Genomic DNA, 12,365 nt, shown 5'->3' with positions numbered 1-12,365 from the left:
GACCTGACCTGCTAAGTGGGGAATATAAAGAAGGATTTGAGGGCAGAGGTTGGTTTCTTCCACGTCTCGGAAAATCAACTTTCTTTTCTCTTTGCACCTAGCAGTTTGATTTCATGTGCTGATCCCAAGATTCATTACTGTGAAGGACCAAAACCTTTGAACCACGTACTAGATGTTGGGAACTTGATGAAAATGCCGAGATGTGTGGTGTATAATGGCTTTGTTGCTGTGGTCAGGAGGATTTAGGTAGAGTAGCAGGCACTGGAATGGAATTTTGCAAGATTTAGCTCTTCATTTCAAGAGGATAATGGAACAACATTGAATGTCCTTTTCTATAGCTGACTGTGGCTTTCTCTTTGGCCTTTATCACTTGATTATTGGGTTTTGTGTGCTTTTTCCTCTTGAAATACTCCTGCTAAGCCTTTTAAAATTATTGTGTGTTTCAAGAAAAACAATCAGGACTTAAGAGACATTTTTTTGGGAGTGGGGGAATCTGGAGTTTGTTTAAAGAAAGGGGATCTGAAGAAGATAAAACAGAGATATCAGTTATGCAGAACTAATGATGCATTCCAAAGGAGAGTTGAAGAGCTATACAACTCCACGAAGTGCCCCATTCTGTACTAGCTTTTTCACTGGGAATTCTTCTGAAGGACCAGAATCACACACACATGTATTATACATAAAACTCTGTAATACACAAAAGTATATTTGGATCTAGCACTGCATGAGGAAGCCCATGGCATTCTCAAGGAGCAAGCAAACAACACTAAATTCCCTAGGCAGGAATCAAAGCCTTTCCAAACTAACCTCATTACCAGCAGACGTTTGAATTGCTGTAATAATCACACACCCCTGCCGCACATACGGCGTGTGCTGCCTTGAATGTCTGTTTTCTTCCTACCCTTGGATGCTCCTGTAATTCTGGGAGCATCCTGTCCAAAACTGTCAACATGCCTTCTCAGGTGAATCTGGGGAAAAAGCTACAAGAGACAGATGAGACCCTTTAAAAAGTATGATAGAAAACTGCCAGATTGTCAGAGCTAATAGAGTGACAGCTTGAGTGCGAAAACCCAAGTGCTGTGCTGCAGTATCCCAGGGATCAGCCAGCCCTTTATTCAAGGAAAGAGGAGAGAGCAGCAATAGTAAACCTAAATTAACAATTCAGGCTGACAGAAAGCATCCTTTTGAGTCAAACAAGAAAGAATAACTTGAAAAACAGTTAGACTGACTCGTTTATGCACTACAGATATTTCAAACTCAAGAAAAACTGAGGAAGTAGTGATGGTTGTTAAACAATTATTTAAAATTATTTGAAGTAGCTATTAATATTGCAAATGCTTCTGTTAGGCAATCTGCTTCCTTGGGGCAGGTAATTTAATCCTATTGCTCAGAAGTGCAGTTGGTTTCTTCTTCCAATAGGTTTAGTGCACAGAGGGCATTTGAATTAATGAGTGGCAGATGTAGTAGGGAAATACTCCATTATCTTTAGCCTTTGGTAGGTCTGTGTTATTAGTGAAACATTTAAAAGAGATGTATTTCACTTGCATGCAATTTCAAAATAATTGTTTCATCTGGTAGGCTTCCCATGTGTGTTGACTGATAACACATGGGTAATACACGAAACATCCTCCTTGGAAGCACCTGCACTAAAGTGGTTCTGAACTGGTGAGTTGAAGGCCCCATGATTAGGTATATTTAAAAACTTCACAAAACAGTACCTGCAGCACTTGTTCATTTAAAGGGAGAGGCATTTGGCCTCTTTGGGGCAATTTTTGGGTGCCAGCTAAGAATTCCTTGTGCTTAATTTACATCAGAATCCCTAAATCTCCTCCCCATGAAAATGAGAAGCATCAGTAGACTGTCAACTTTGCTTTTAAGGATGAACTTTACAAGCTGCAGAAGAAATAAATTTTGTGGAAAAACAGGAGAATGAGAAAGGAAGAAACAGTGATCTCCACACTGAAGGAATAAGCTTGAGATTGAAGATGTTCTCTTCCCTGTTCATTCACTGGCTTCCTGCCTGATCTTTACTGCCAAAATCTCTCTGGATTTCTGCTTCCCATCTGTAACAGGGGAAATGCTATTATTTTTTTTTCCTGCTTTTTATTTGTTTAGTCAGCTAGCTTTTTGGGCAGGGAGCTCTTTTATGCTGCACAAAGTAAGAAGCTTGGTTCTGTGGGACCTCAAAGGACTCTTGTGATATGAACAGTAACAAAGGGGCAGGAAGATGAACAAAGGCATGTTTTGGCAATGACGGCCAGTAGTTCACATATTTTTCTTTTTTTTTCTTTCCCTTTCTTTCTTTCTTTTGTTGGGGGAGGGAACAAATTCCTTTGTCTTAGTTGCCAGGGAAGTTAAAGCATTTCTGAAATGTAGCTTTGAACAGTTTGTCACAGTTCAGCATGGTGCTCAGTAGGCCTCGTGGCTTCTTTGTGGTAGGATCCCCTGTTGAAGTGGTTACCATGAATATGATTGCCATTCTTGTTATTGGTCACAGATCAGGTAGTTTTTCCATTTCAGGGTATGGGAAAAAAATCTGTATTATTTTATTGGCATTGAATAGTAATTGTGAGTTTTAACAGTTGAGCAGCCAGCAGTGTTGGTGGGGAAACACCTAGAGGACAACACAGTCCCCGGTCACAGCCAGCATGGCTTCATGAGGGGAAACTGTTGCTTGTCAAACCCGATTTCCTTTTACAATACGGTAACCAACCTAGCTGGTCTAGGAAAGCCAGTAGATGGAATCTCTTTGGACTTCAGCAGAGCTTTTGGTACTGTCTCTCACAGTATCCTTCTGGACAAAACATCCAGCACACAGCTGGATAAACACATCATGGGATGGGCGAGCAACTGGCTCTCACAGGTCAGGCACAAAGACTTATAGGGAATGAGATGACATCAGACTGGCATTTGGTCACCGATGGGGTTCCACAGGGCTCCATCTCTGGCCCAGTTCTCCCCAACATCTTCAGTAACAACTTGGATGCAGGACTCAAAGGAATACTAAGTAAGTCTGCCAACAGCTCTAAAGTAAGAGGAGCTGACAACTCCCTTGAAGGCAGAGAGGCCCTGCAGAGAGACCTTGACAAATCAGAGGGCTGGGCATTCACCAACCATTTGAAGTTTAACAAGGCAAAGTGCCGGATTCTGCACCTGGGATGGGGCAACCCTGGGTTTGTGGACAGACTGGGGAACAAGAGGCTGGAGAGCAGAGCCACAGGAAAGGGACATGGGGGTCCTGGTTGACAGAAAGTGGATTATGAGTCAGCAGTGCCCTGGCAGCCAGGAGGGCCAAGCGTGTCCTGGGGGGGGCATCAGGCACAGCATCGCCAGCTGGGCAAGGGAGGGGATTGTCCCCTCTGCTCTGCACTGGGGCAGCCTCACCTCGAGTGCTGGGGGCTGTTTTGGGCACCACAATGTAAGAAAGACTTAAAGGTATTAGAGAGTGTCCAAAGGAGACCCATGAGGATGATGAAGGGTCTGGAGGGAAAGCCATATGAGGAGTGGCTGAGGTCACTTGGTCTGTTAAGCCTGGAGAAGAGACTGAGGGGAAACCTCATTCCTCACAAGGGGAAGTGGAGGGACTGATCTCTTCTCTCTTGTGGCCAGGGATAGGACCCAAGGACACAGCATGAAGCTGAGCCAGGGGAGGTTCAGGTAGAATATTAGGAAAAGGCTTTTTCCCCCAGAGGGTGGTTGGGCACTGGAACAGGCTCCCCAGGGAAGTGGTCACAGCACAAACCTGACAGAGTTCAAGGTGCATTTGGACAACACTCTCAGGCACATGATTTGACTCTTGAGGTGTCCTGCATGGGGCCAAGAGTTGAACTCCATGATCTTGATGGGTGCCTTCCAACTCAGCATATTCTATTATTAATATTATATTCAATAGAGCAGAGGTGGTGGATTTGGCCAGTGTCTGATCATGTCAGACCCTTAAATCAATTTGATGTGCACCTAGATGTGTGCTGGCTGTTCCCCACGGCATGTTGAATAACTCCCACACACACTTATATATCTAAACTCAGGTTTCAGGGGTGAGTCAGATCAACCTGAGGCATTGGATGTTGTGACCTACATTCTCCCAGGGCATAATTTCTGTGGGAAGAAGTTATTACGTAGATAGAGATGTACCTTTAATTTTCAGACATTGTGACAATACTGTTTTCAGCAGGGCAAAATGCATTTTTGCATAGTCTGGTCTGTAACTGGAGCTGCATCTGGTGCTCCTGGGAATGCCAAACCTCACATCTGATCTGAAATGCCAATGAGCCCATATGAAGCTGTTAATGTTTGTGTGAGGTTTTTTAGTCCTCATTACCAACCTGATAGAAAGATAATTCCTCAGCTGCTGCTCCAACCTGTGGGATTTTACCCACTTAATTAATTTTTTTTCTTGTTAAAAAAGATCTCTTTTTATGCACAAGGAGCTGTGTTTGACTTGCTTTTCAGAGACTCTTCTCATGTCTGTATCAAAGGCACAGAGGCCCCAGAAACTGGAGGGTGAGCCCTAGGGGCAACATGGTTGTGGAGGCTGAGCTTGGAAGTGCTGCCTTGAGTGCTAAGGGCTTCTGGAGGGGACTTAAGTATGCACAGCGGAGGGGATCCTGGTTCCTTCCCTTCTCCCCCCTTTTGTCACCACTCAGCAATAAAATGGAAGCTTGTGACATGACCAAAGGATAACAAACCGATTGCTGAATGGCTGCTGAGAGCTTAAAATGCCAGCCTACACCACCCTCCCCAACCTTTCAGCATATCAGCAAAGCTGTCTATGTAAATAAATACACATATCAAACAATAAGCAGATGCCTTTTTAACATGCACTGTTTCAGGCTGAGATACTCAGCTCTGGTGCAGCTCATCTCAACATCTGTCAAGCTAATGCCAACTTCACAGCTCCCTTTCACTCGTATTTAATGCACAAAGATTTGTGTTGTGTTGAGTAATGAGGAATTGGCTTGGTTTACATCAGTTTTGGTGTTATTTCTGATGCATAAAATGTTAAATGGGAATGCTCTGTGTTCCTCCTGATCTCTGTGTCAGTATGTAGTGCAAACTCTTATTGCTTATGCTTGATTAAATGGCTTTATACTTCCATGTGTGTGATTGTACAAATATACAAAGAGGAAAAAAAAGTCATTTGCAAAATATACGACCACTGGGGCCCCAAAGCATAGAAGCATTGAGGTGGGGAAGAAGTTGTGATGAGGGTTGGATTTTAAAAAAAGAAATTTTTAAAAGATAAATTCCAGCAGAGTCACTTGTGCCCCTTAAATCAAATCCAGGAGCTTCAGAGTCTAAAGCCCCAAGGGTGTGGGGCTCAGTGCAGTGCTGTGGGAGCAGCACCCGTGAGCTGCTGGTCCGGGTCAGGTCATGTCTAATCCGGGGTCTTGTCTCTGATAGCAGCCAGCACTGATTAGAGAGAATGTAAGACTGGGGCAGCAACCAGGAGAAATTCCACGTTAAGCTTTTGTTTATTTTTGTTTTCATATTAAAAATGTATTGAGCCCAGATGATGTGTAGTCCACCGGGCCTACTCCTCTACTGAAAATTCACCTGCAGGCTAGAGGAGTGTTGGATCCTCTAGTGCTGCTATCCATCTCTGTCCCTCTGCTTCAAGCCTGGAGAAGCCTGCTTTTTATTTTCTTTATTCACATTTCTCACAAGCTACTGCTTTTGCTCTGGTGAGATACTAAGGAATGACATTTTTTTAAAAAACAAGCCAGACAGACTCTTTATGCATGCAACAAGTCTTTAAGACAGCTCTCTGTCAGACTTCTCTGGAGTCTGCTGAGAGAAAGGGGAATATTCCTGCTGCTTGAGACACTTTCAATTGGATTACATGTAAACAAAGCAGGGGGGAGAGGAGAGGCACGGTCCTCCACTGGAGAGGAGGATTTCTATGACCTGATATATCTTGTGTTTCTTAATGTTCCTTGAATAGAGATGATTGAAATCTCTCATCTGAGCAAGCACGCACAGGAAAAAGAATACATTATTAGTGGCCCTAAATATATTAGAGCCCTCTGCTTCTGATCACGGTGGTGCATCAGCTGGAATAGTAATAGGGCACGAATGGGGTTTGCCTACATGGACAGGACTGTTCTTCCACAATGGAAAGAGAAAATTGCTACTAAAGATGCCATTGAATCAAATTTTAGATGACTCTCTGTATGCCTGCCTGTGACACTTTCCATGTTGTGGTTTCGGGTCACTTTACAAGCCTGAATAACCTCTCTTTTTCCCCTCACTGTCTTCAAAGGCTGGGAGTTAATATGCAACACCTTGTGTCTGAAAGGGCTAGGACTGTGTTCAATAGGATATGTTTTTATTAGGCAGCAGGCACTTTGTGCAAAAGTGTACGGACGTATATATCTTCTACATACAAGCACTTGCATCTCTCAAATACTTGTCCTTCTGCTTCAAAGAAACCAGGATATGACTGGTATATGTGTATTTGAAATGCCAGGTTGTGCAGAGCAGAGAACAGGCTTGTAAGCAAACACTCATGGGAGGATGAACCACAGCTGAAAGTGCTGAAAGAGTCCAATGGTGTCACAGGCATGGAGAGCATCTGCCCAAGTACCACTTGGTGGGCCCCTGCTCTGCTCACTAGACCATGCTACCCCCCTACTGCATGTAAGATGAGTGTCCAGGCTGCGAGGCACTCCTCACCAGGGCCCCTATGTTCCCACTGAACCCTCTCTCTCACCCTGGAGGAGTGTGAAGTAACACCTCTGTGCTGGGGAGCAGGGAGCTGCTGACAGAGGGCTGATACCCTGTGCGTGGGAGGAATTTCCTTTCATGTGGTCTGGTGTGACATAAGCACTTTCCAGCTGGCTTGTAGGTGCCTTTGTAATCCCTGGATTGACAAATGGCAGTTCAGCTCAGTATGGCTGTCATCTTCAGACAGCATGACAGAGAGGGGGAGCTTGACATGTCCTGCTGCAGGCCTGTCTCCGTGTCTTATGGGGCTGCTGGGTGGAGTTGCTGCGAAAAGACCTTCTCTCCCAGATTTTCATCGTGATCCTGAAGGAGGTGCTAAGCATTGGGTGATGCAGAGGGGTCAGAGATGCTACCTGACGTTTCATATGGACAGCTGGCATTGACCCTGAGGTGCTGGTATGGCTGGGAGGGCAGAGGATTTGGCCTTCAAAAGAAAGCAAAGCAGCAAGGTAGACTGGAGAGGAGAGAATTAATATCATGAAATGGATTTACACGGCGCCATCTTCATATCTGAGCTGGAGCTGTCAGGGAGAATGAGATCCAGACTCGCTGTTGTTCTCCAGAGAGGAGCTGTTATGGAGTGATCACTCAGTTAAAGAGGTGGCTCCACGTCTGTGCCCCGTGTCTGGCTGATTTCTGCAAGCAGAAAACAGACACAATCTGGCATGATCCCTTCTCCTCTCCCACTGCCTTTCGTGCCTTTCTGCAGGCTCTGATTTACCTTCTTTTGCTTGCCTTATTGTTTTCACCCCTGGAGCACCTGTTGGTATCTTCCTTCCACCCTTATCTGCTTCTCAGCTCCATCACCTTGCCCTCTTTTTCATCCTCAATCATTTCTGACTCCCTCCATTCAGAATAAGTTGTACTTTGACATCTATGCAGTAGATGAACAGGTGTGTGCCTGTCTGTTGCATGCAATACAGAAAGGGGTGGTTGTGTGTGTTAAACATTTAACTACCTGTGTTTTATCACACCCTACTCCGTCCTCTGCTCTGGAACTTGCCTTTTGGGGATGCACAGCACCTTTTCCTGGGCGTGACTCTCTTCTGCTGTGCAGAGGAGCAAGAGGGGAAGATGCAGAGCAACTCTGTTGCTTCTTTCTTATTCTGCTGGAAACAGTCCTGTGCTCCCCCTGCCTTCCAGTCAAAGCCCTTTTCTGGTCAGCCTAATGAACTAGAAAGTAAGGAGGAAGATTTTGCCTTTAGTCCGGACCTTGACAGGGTCTGCAGGGTCACTGCGAGGTGCTTCCCCTCACTTCCTTCAGGTGCGCAAGAAGGAGCTGATCTTTACCCAAGCAGGAGGAAGTAAAACAAGGTGGCAGTCTTCTCCTCAGGCCCAGAATGTGCCTTATGTATTTTCCTTGCTGTTTCTGACAGGTTGACCAGCCTTGATCACAGCGCTAGAGACCCGAAGCAAGGATCCTGGCCGATGCATGTTCAGTGCAGCCTGACTTTTTGAGGAGAACAAGTATTTCCCTGAAAGTCTGTCCCTTCAGAGCAGCACACAGGTAAGGCAGACAGTGCTCCTGATGCTCAGGCTCAGTTGCACTGGATTGAGCAAAGGACTTTTCCCATTCATTTGGCTCAAGAGGGGCTTTGTCACCACATCCTGCCATGTCTGCAGGGGTGAAACATTACAATGTATTTACAGCATGGGGAACGTTTCTCAGCAAAAATGTACTTTTAGAGGATCAAGTCTGCTCATAAGGTTGAAATAAATATAGGTTAAAAGCGTGGGAGGAGTATGCTAAAAAAAGAAAATTATTACATACAAGCTATTAATAAGGCAATATTTTGATCTTGTGTTCTAAAATAATTTTTTATTGGAAGTACCTTAATTTAAACAGAAAACTTCTTCAGACAAAGGAATAAAGAAATGTATCTTGTGGAGAAGGGGTTAAGTAAGAAATTAATTTAATAATGTAGTTTTCAACTAGGAAAGATGTATCAGGTCATCTGTAAGTGAAAAAAACAAACAAAAAGCCTTGCAGTTCTAATTGCTATGACTCATGGAAACCAGATCTAGAAAAAATGAGGCCCTTTAGTCCAAACTCTTAATCCCCTACTAGTATGTAACATCGTTCCCAGCAGCGTTTACCAGTCCTGATTTAAATGATGGGATTTTCCCTTGTCCCCTTGGGATACTATTGCACAGACTAATAGAATTAATCTGCTTACTTCTCTTTCAACCCTTGACCACTGCAGATGCAATTAGTAGTACGTGATGGGAGGATTCTGTTTCCTATGCTATATTAGGGAAGCTTAGGGCTGTATTGTGTTAAACCAGACATCAGTTGCAAGTGTGTTTGCCTGAGTGTGGCTTATCTGTCAGTACTCATTACAGCCCCAGAAACGTCTCTGAACTTCGTTTCTCAGACTTAGGAGCTTTGCTACAATGGTAATTCAGGATCTGATAAAGCACAGACTAATGTATTTGAATGCCTGTGAGAAAGATTGTATGATTGGAAACTAAAGTGAAATGCAAAGTCATATGCTGCCAGTGCTAGAGACTTGCAGAGGCAATTTACTTCTGTGCTTCTGGAGCATTCTCTGGTCTCTTTGGCTTTTCTCTCAGACAGTTTGGTAGGATGAAATACCTTTTTGCTCTGTGTGATGCTGCTGGAGGTACCACTGCACCTTTCCACCTGTGAATTTCAGGCTTGTCTTAGCTGAATGCTGTGGGCTTCTGCTAATGTTTACTGAAATACTCCAGTCAAATAACCAGATAAATACAAAGTCAAATGGATTTGAGCTGGAAAATTATAACTGGTTGCATTTAGTTAACACAAAGTAGAGTATCTTTCTGTGCATTTTAGCTGGTTTGCTTCTCAAATCTGAAAAGTTTTATCAGGGAGAATAGTTAATTTCTAAAGCAGGTGAATGGAGTTTCAGCTGGGTTGCACCTGGAGAGTACAGCAACAGCTGAGCTGTACAAACTCCTTGTGCAGACACGTGGATTCATCCACTTCCAAAGTGAATTAAAAACAACGTCCTAATACAGACAGCAACTGCAATATAATTGCTATTGTAGGTTTGAATGAGGCTTCAATGTGAAGTGGAGCCTGGGGGTCCTGAAAAACTGGGCATGTGCCAGACTTCCACATGGGCTCTGTCCTCTGGCACTAAAGGAGGAGGTTACAATCCTGTTCCTCCTCCCTCCCAGTAAGTCCTGGCTCTAATGTGCCAAAACTTTTCTGGAGTATTTCCTCAAACAGAAAGCCTAAATATAATCTTAGCCACTGGTCCAGTCTTTCATTATCAAGATAAGTTAATTAAGCTTATTAAAATTTGACTAAGTTGACTGTGTTTGTCAAATCTGAAATTCTTAAACACTGAAGATTGCAAAGCTTTGATGTGCTCAATGAGTCCTGTGCTAATTTTCCCATTGTTTTTAATCACTTGAAACTCTTTTCCAGTTTGGTGCTTGGCTGCTTCATGTGGTTTCATAGTGGACTTTAAAGGATGGGGAGGCGGAGACTGAATCCAGGGGTAATGATCCGTAGCACTTTGGATCATCTGCAGCTTATGTTCCATCCCTGCTTTGCCAGTCAAGCTTTGTTCCAGTGAAAGTGTCAGTAAGCCCAAGGCAGATAGGTACTGTTTCTCCTCTACTCTTGGCTTTTTCTTTACCCTGAAAGTTTATCTTGCTGCTCACTTTTTAAAAAGCCTTGCATTAGCTGGGAGGCCATGAAGTAAAAGGCATGCTTTAAACACAGATGCTGGTGATTGTCCTTTCAAAAGCTGCATTTCTCAAGCTGGGAGCTATTGACCCCTTTCAGTGCAGTCACAAAGAAATCCAAGAAGAAATGGAGGGTGAGGGCCAGCAGGGAATATATATACATATATATATAAAAAATTTTTTTCCCTCAAGCCTTCTTCTTACTCCACCCCCTGACAAGCTGGCTATTGTTTGTGCCTCCACATGGGATAACAGTGGCCATATAAGGAAAATGGCATAATGCTACATTCTTTCTCAAAACTGATTTTTTTTTACAGTGGCTTTTTCTTCCCCCCTTGCTGAAAGTTGTTCTGTTTTGGTGCAAGCCCTAGGCAAAAGGAAAGTGGTAGCCCCTGGTACGCATGTATACCACCTTGGGCTGTGCAAAAGACTTACTTTGTTAGTTCAGGTGATGAGGGAAAGAAGCAAAGTAGCAAATGATGAGGTCCAGCTACTATGACAGGAGCAGAGGATGTTGCATTTTCCTGCGTCTTGAACTCAGTAATAATGAATAATAATGATGCTTGTTTTCTTGCCTTTTTTTCCTTGCTGAAGAGGATGCTCAGGCCATGGGACAGAGGCACAGAGCTCTGTGTCCCTTTTCATTCACAATCTACCTTTTATTCATGAATGTTTGCAGCTGAAGTGCTGAGTGAGTGGCATGCACCAGTTTGGGCCAGCAGCTTCCTCTGCTCTGCTGGATGGCTGAGCCCACTGCTGGGGATGACCACAGTCCAGCTACCCTGCAATGTTTGAGCCTGCAGGAAGAGAGGCTGAGAGCAGCAATATTTTGGGGAGTGAAGTTCTATGGGTAGCAGGGGTCAGTCTAAACACGCAACAGCTCAGGAAAAGGACTCCTGAAGTTTGGTATTTTTCCCTGGTGCAACTGTCACTTGTTGATGAGCAGAAACTGTCTGCTTTTCCAAAATTAGTCTGAACTTCAAACACATCCACTTAGCAACTTCTACAAACGAACAGCTGGAGCAACATGAGCACAGAGAAGGCTGAATCCCCTGGCTCCACAAAGCAGAGGCAGACCTTGGAGTGGGAAAAGCATAGGTTTGGGAGCTGGGAAAAAGATAAGTCTTGAAGAGGAATGAATGTGTGCTTGTGCATGTGACCACAAGATTTGGGCACTGTTCCTTTTGTATCCTCTTGTAGCCTCTTGAACTGGGATACAGTTTTTAGCTGTGCTTCCTGTGGTTGCCATCACTTCTGATTCCTTGTGATGCTCTGCTTCCTTGTGATTGTCCCTGTAAAAATCTGTTCAACAACTGATAATGTTGCAAACTTGGTAAAAATTAAAGCAGAAAAAACCCCAATTCCTTCTTAGAAAGAAGAGGAAACAAATTTTGAGGTCCATTTACCACAATCATGTCACAATACTCAATCTGTGTTATGCAGAGGTGTGATTACAGAAGTGGAAAAACAGAAAGTACTTTCTAGAAACACTTTTTTTGGTAGAATATTAATAGTTCAATATTATTATGATTATTATCTGTGTGTGCATTGACAATATACACTTTTTTTTGTTATTAAAATGTTGAACAGTTTGACAACTTTTAAAGAAACTGCAATTTTGTGAGAATGGAGTAAGGACTTTCTAAAGGTTCAGTGTTTTTTATGGAAGCCTACAAGTGGAGGCTGCATTGACCAAAGGAATTGGATATCTTACTGAGAACGTTTTAATTTTCTTTAATTTTTACTTTGACTGTGAATTAAATTGTTCGGAGAAGCTGTGCTACTCTCAAATATCAACAAAATTAGTCTCCAAGAAAATCTTCCTCTATAATAAATTGTGCTTATACTAGAGATAAAACTGGGCAAGCCTTCTGGCCTTTACTTTACTCTGGGCTTGAGCTGGCACCAGTATAGCAGGGGAATGCACTCACATGGCTTTTTTCTTCATGAAGGGTGATTTG

At 43.6% G+C, this 12,365-nt stretch overlaps 1 protein-coding gene across 2 annotated transcripts in view; it reads left to right on the top strand.

The window, feature by feature from the left end:
• TSPAN18 (tetraspanin 18) overlaps positions 1-12,365 on the top strand; it is a 121,344-nt gene that overhangs the window by 53,770 nt on the left and 55,209 nt on the right. For both annotated transcript variants that reach the window (XM_032113572.1, XM_032113573.1), the window contains exon 2: positions 8,103-8,233. The gene's annotated coding sequence lies outside the window, so the exon portion shown is untranslated. The remainder of the gene's footprint in view (positions 1-8,102; positions 8,234-12,365) is intronic.

The sequence above is a fragment of the Corvus moneduloides genome, chromosome 6 (genome assembly GCF_009650955.1).
Source record: "Corvus moneduloides isolate bCorMon1 chromosome 6, bCorMon1.pri, whole genome shotgun sequence".
Taxonomy (NCBI): domain Eukaryota; kingdom Metazoa; phylum Chordata; class Aves; order Passeriformes; family Corvidae; genus Corvus; species Corvus moneduloides.
The sequence above is the reverse complement of the archived record's forward strand: the minus strand, read 5'-3'. Positions and strand labels throughout refer to the sequence as shown.